This window comes from Benincasa hispida, chromosome 6, assembly GCF_027475165.1.
Source record: "Benincasa hispida cultivar pf3 chromosome 6, pf3_genome.v1.1, whole genome shotgun sequence".
NCBI lineage: Eukaryota > Viridiplantae > Streptophyta > Magnoliopsida > Cucurbitales > Cucurbitaceae > Benincasa > Benincasa hispida.
In genome coordinates this window covers 39,215,696-39,222,243 of record NC_143483.1, presented here as the reverse complement: position 1 = coordinate 39,222,243, position 6,548 = coordinate 39,215,696, and positions in this window count along the sequence as shown.

The following is a 6,548-nucleotide window of genomic DNA, read 5'->3' as shown; positions in this document are numbered from 1 at the left end:
GAATTCCATCTTGTGTAACTGAGTTCCCAGCTCCCAAATCAGACAAATCCACAAAATGGTAGGTTTGAATCGGCGAGCTGACCACTCGCACCCATACAAACCAAAGGACCTCCCTCAATGGTAGGAGTTCCAACTCACTCAGGATTGAGGTCATGTTACCTATGGTCATCCTAGTGAAGCGAAGTGTCTATCATGAACCGTGTTATATAACGAGACATTAATACTTCGTGGTCAGGTCTTATACAAACTCTTTGTATAGGACGCCCCCCCTCGCATGTCCCCAACACGAATGATCAAGATTAGACCATCTGTGACAAGTCACAACTCTTATGACCATTCCAGAAAGCGGGCCGCGTCCGTAGCGTTACTAGGATAAGGTTTCCCTCCTATATCCATATACTACATACCATTTTGGTTGTCACGCAAGACATGATCCACTTGTATGTCACCACATACATGTTTGAGTCACATACAAATAACTAAGGATTTTATGTTTATTGGTTTGTGGTAAAGCAAATAAAATAAGTAACTGAGCAAAATACAAGATGTGAAGTAAATATCATCTATTAACAACACAAGTGTTCGTACAAACTGTTTATAAACTACAGGACATGAGACTTTAGGGCATCAACTCCAACAGTATGTGGATGATATCCTACTCATTTGGAATGATGTAGGTTTTCTGACTGATGTGAAGAAATGGTTGGCTGCCCAGTTCCAAATGAAAGATTTAGGAGAGGTGCAGTTTGTTCTAAGGATCCAGATTATAAGAGATCGTAAGAACAAAAGGTTGCCTTATCTCAAGCATCGTATATTGACAAGATGCTTGTCAGAAATTCGATGAAGAATTCCAAGAAGGGTTTATTACCTTTTAGGCATGGAATTGTATTATCTAAGGAACAATGTCCTAAGAATCTTCAAGAGGTTGAGGAAATGAGACAGATTCCCTATGCATCGGCTATTGGTAGCCTTATGTATGCAATGTTATGTACTAGACCTAACATTTTCTATGCATTAGGGATTGTCAGTCAATATCAGTCAATCTAGGATTAGATCACTGAACGACGGTCAAAACGATCCTTAAGTATCTTCAGAGAACGAGAGAATATATGCTCGTGTATGGAGATAAGAATTTGATCCTTACAGGAAACACAAACTCTAAATTTCAGAATTATCAGGATTCTCGGAAATCCACATCAAGGTCAGTGTTCACTCTAAATGGTGGAGCTATGTATGGCGAAGCATCAAGCAAGGATGCATCGCGAACTCCACTATGGAAGCCGAATACATAGCTGCTTGTGAAGGTGCTAAAGTGGTTGTTTGGCTTAAGAAGTTCCTTACTGATTTGGAAGTTGTTCCAAATATGTCTTTGCCCATTACACTTTATTGTGATAATAGTGGTGTTGTGGAAAATTCTAAGGAACCTATAAATCATAGAAAAGGCAAGCACATAGAACAACAATATAATTTGATTCAGGAGATTGTGCATCGCGGTGATGTGATTGTCAAGAAGGTCGTGTTGGAGCACAACGTTGTTGATCCGTTTACAAAGGCTCTTATGGCTAAAGTGTTCGAGGGTCATCTAGAAAGTCTAGGTGTACGAGATATGCGACACATTGTGTAGGGCAAGTGGGAGATGTTCCTGGGGTATAGTGCATGCCCTAGTTTATTGTATTTTATTATTTATTTGTATTGTACATTAGTCTCCCTAAGCTTTAAGGCAAGTGGGAGATTGTTGAGAATGTTGTCTTAAATCTCCTTGTAATCTCGTAGTTTGTAAACTCTGTATAAACATATTGTTGTTAATAAAATAAATTTTATTTTATAAGCATATACTCAATCCAATAAACTAAGATCCACAGTTATTTCATGTGATTTAAACAAGTATGTAGAGACACACAAGTGGATCTTGTTTCAATAATAACCTAAACAGTCTGTAGTAGATAGATAAGGCTGGATACCTTATCCTAGTGACATTATGGATACGGCTCGCTTTGTAGGTGTTACAAGTGTTGTATTCATGTGGAGACATGCGAGCGAAGGTATCCTATACAAAGAGTTGTGTAAGACCGGACCACAAAATGATTACTCTCTTTATATAACACCGTTGATAATAGAGACTTACATTTCACTAGGATGACCATAGGTGACATGACCTGAATCCTAAATGAGTTATGAACTCCTGCTCATAATGGCGGTCCTTTGATTTGTATGGGTGAGAATGGCCAGATTGCCAACTCAACAATCCTACCACTTTGAGGATTTGTCTGACTGGGGAGTTGAGAACTGAACTAAGAATTTCACTCCTTCCCAGAAGCAGGGGCAAGTAGATAAATTGCTCCCTTAAGGGCTGATTTCGGGTCTTGAACATAGTACCCACACCCTTTCCTTGCCCGAGAGGACTTGGTCATAATAGAACTATGACTTATTGTTCATTAGAGGAATCAATGGTACTTAAGGAGTTAGATGTAACTATAGGGGCAAAATGGTAGTTTTGCCCAACCGTACTTATAAGCAATTTATGAAGGGTCATCGTACTGTTGATTGGTTATATCCAATGGACACAGCAATTTATCTGTAGTGCGAAGAGTATAGCAATCGGTCTTTAGTGGAGTGACTGAAATTTAACAGATGTTGGATAATTTATTGTTTATGTTGTATTTGAGGCAATTATTTGAGTACCGTTGGAGCTTCACTCTACAGGTCCTTAAGGTTCCCATTTTAGCTCAACAGGGATTTAATCTTTGGATAAATTTGAAGTGTTCAAATTAATTGAGAGAATTAATTATGTATGATATAATGTATTTGATATATTATGAGTGAAATTTGAATATGATTCAAATACCAATTATATGAATGAGATTCATGTAATTAAATATAAATATGATTTATATTGAGAAGGATAAAATGTTTAGATATGATCAAAATATCCTTTATATCGATGAAATTCATAAAAATGGATTTAATATAAATGTGATTTATATTAAATGCCATGTATAGTTGAGAGAGAATAAAATATGTAGTTTATGCTATATTTGTTGCAATATAAAACTATAGGCTATATGTTATATTTGATATAACATATAATGTATATATAATAAAGTAGCTATTATATATTATATTTTATTAATTTATTTGAAATTAATAAAAGGGAATGAGTTATAACTATCTTCCATTATTCTCTCAATAACCAACTTATGATAAAAGAAGTTGAGAAATCATCTTCTTCCAAGATTTCACACACAAAGAAGTTTTATCTGAAAGAGAAAGGTTCTCTGAAGAAAACTTCCTTCTCATCCTATTCACCTTCCCTCTTCCAAGGATTCAAGAAAAGCCCACAACTCCTACTTGAATTCTTTAATCCGAAAGAGAATAAAGAGGGTTCTCGCTTGGTAGTGTCCATGTGTGAAGAAGGAGATCCATGAAGAAGAAGTTTTGTTCGTGGCTAGTACGAGGAATTAGTTGAAGAAAGGTTCTTCAAATGTGAGGTTTCTTGAAACTTGTTTCTTGTTTAAATCATGTTTTAACTTAATGTTACAATTTTATATTCAATAATCATGGAATTTGGACGATCTACTTCCGCTCAAGGATCTCCTAACGTCGAGTTTCCTTCACATAATTACCCAAGAAAAAGGATTACCTACTAATGGATGATGAAATTCTTCAAGAAATCCATTAATCGTTGCATATTCATACAAAGTCTGAATACAAATCGACTGAATCTAAAAAAAAAAAAATTCAAGAATCACTCTGTATATTCAAAATTCCTCTCTAAAAAATGGGTTTTTCTTCTTTGAAGTTTCTCTCTCTGAAAAAATGATCTCTTGTCGAAGTTTTTTTTTCTAAAAATCATATATTCTCTTTTGCTGAAGAACTGAACCAAAATTTATACCAGCAACATAACGTCGTGAGGCGCGGGGATGAATCACGTCAAAATCCAAAAAAAAGAATGAACGCATCGAGTTTCTGCAGTTTAAAAAGCGAGCTTCCTGACTTATACTCGATCCTCGATGCACGATGATACTTTACTCAATGCTTAATGCTGGATGGCCTTTACTTGATAGCTTTTATGTTGGGAATGGTGTCTTAAATCTACTGGTAGTCTCATAGTTTGTAAACTCTGTGAACATATTGTTATTAATAAAATATATGTTATTTTATAAGCATTTACTAAGGTCCAATAAACTAAGATCCGAGGTTATTTTATGTAACTTAAGCATGTATGTGGAGACATACAATTGGATCGTGTCTTAAGTGATAACCTAAATGGTCTATAGTATATGGATAATGGAGGGATACCTTATCCTGGTGACACTACGGATATGGCCCGCTTTGTAGATGTTACAAGTGTTGTAAAGTGCTACAAATGATCTAATCCTGGTCATTCATGTAGAGACATGCGAGCAGGGTATCCTATACAAAGAGTTTGTATAAGACGGGACCATGAAATGATTAACCTCTTTATATAACGTCATTGATAATTGAGACTTACATTTCAATAGGATGACCATTGGTGACATGACTTGAATCTTGAGTGAGTTGGGAACTTCTGCCTATGAGAGCGGTCCTTTGATTTGTATGGGTGAGAGTGGTCAGATTGCCAACTCAACAAGCCTACCATTTTGGGGATTCGTCTGATTAGGGAGTTGGGAACTCAACTACAAAACACGGAATTCACTCCTTCCCCGAAGTAGAGGTAAGTAGATAAATTTCTCTCTTAAGAGTTGATTCCAGGTCTTGAATATAGTGGCCACACATTCTCTTGGGAAGAGAGGACTCAGTCATAGTGAGACTATGACTTATTGTTCATTATAGGAATCAGTGGTATTTAAGGAGTTAGATGTAACTACAAGGGCAAAACGGTAAATTGGCCTAGCTGTACTTACGAGCGATTTGTGAAGGGTCATCGAACTGTTAATTGGTTATATCCAATGGATATATAAATATATCTGTAGTGTAAAGAGTGCAACTGCCGGTCTTTAGTGGAGTGTCTGACAGTTAATGGATGGTGAATATCGTGATTAAAGAGTTTAGTCAGTTATTCATGTACTGTTGGAGCTTCAAGCTACTGGTCCATAAAGTCCCCTTGGTAGCTCAATAGGTTCAAGTTGAGAATCAGATTTTAGGTTAGTTTGAAGTGTTCAAATTAACAAAAGGGAATTTGATTATATATGATAAATTGATTCAATTATATATGATATAATTGATATAATGTAGTTGATACATTATTTGATTGGAAGATTTAATATAAATGTGACTTATATTAAGTTCCATAAAATAGAAAAAGAACTATGGTTTATATGTTTCATATGATGCAATATTAAAACTATAGGTTATAAATATAATATGATAAGTTCGTTATTGTATTTATTTATAATTTATTAATTATATGATGATTAATAATTCTTTTTCTCAATAGCCGACTTAAGTAGGAGGTTATTTGCGGTTTTATGGTAACCGTGTGATAAAAAGAAAAAAATATTTTTCAAATCATTGAGTGCAAATTCTATTTGAAACATCTCACAGAAAAACTATCGAATAAAAGGTGTTTTACCAAACGATAGCTTAAAGAGCATAAACAATCGAGCTTTGAGTTACTATAGGATAGTACTCGTTTACTACATGATCGAGTATCAAGCCTATATCGTAGGCTTCTTCTTTTACACGATCGTTTGATCGCATACTCGATCGTTTACTTCCTCCATTCCTCTATCTAAAATCATACAGAGCCCACTATTCTTGGATTCTCACACCGAGAATACCAAGGTAATCTTGTGGTGGTGTCTTGTTTACTCGCTGGTGTTCGAGGATCGAGTTTTACTCTACGAGGATCGAAGATTGAGTTTGATCGAGGATCTTTCAGTTGCTTGTTGACATCGAGTTCTGATCGTTGCGTTCATGTTGTTTGGATGCGGTCGAGTTTGATCGAGGGAAATACGTGAAGAAAGAGTTCTTCAAAGGTATTATACGCGACCCCCTTGTATTTACTTAAGAAGCATGCTATAATTTATTCTCTATGCATAACTGTTTCTGTTTGACTGTAAATGTATGTGTTCTTTCTCAATGAAACTTGGAACGATCCCCTCCCACTCACTGGTTCTCTAGATTTAGAGTTCCTTCATTTTACTCGATGGAATTCGATGATACTTGATAACACTTGATTACTCGATGGTCGATTACTCAATGATATTCACTGGCATTTACTTAATGCATTACTCAATTGTATGAAATATAGAATACTCGATGCTTGATAGCCTTTATTCGATGGTATTTGATAGTATTCTGCTAATACTCGATGCTCAATTACTTAATAGCCTTACTCGATGGCCTTCTTGGTATTTACTCGATTCTCTTCAATTTGTTGATTTTCTTGGTCATATTGGATCCTTTTGGCCCGATTTTCTTGTAATGACTCCTAAAAGCCTCAGGGACTGAAACCTATAAAATTAGCATTTAAAGAAAATAATCAACACAATTTTGGAGAAATTACCATAGAAAATATACATCCTTTAAAAACCTAACAAAACACTCCCAACTTAGCTCTTGGT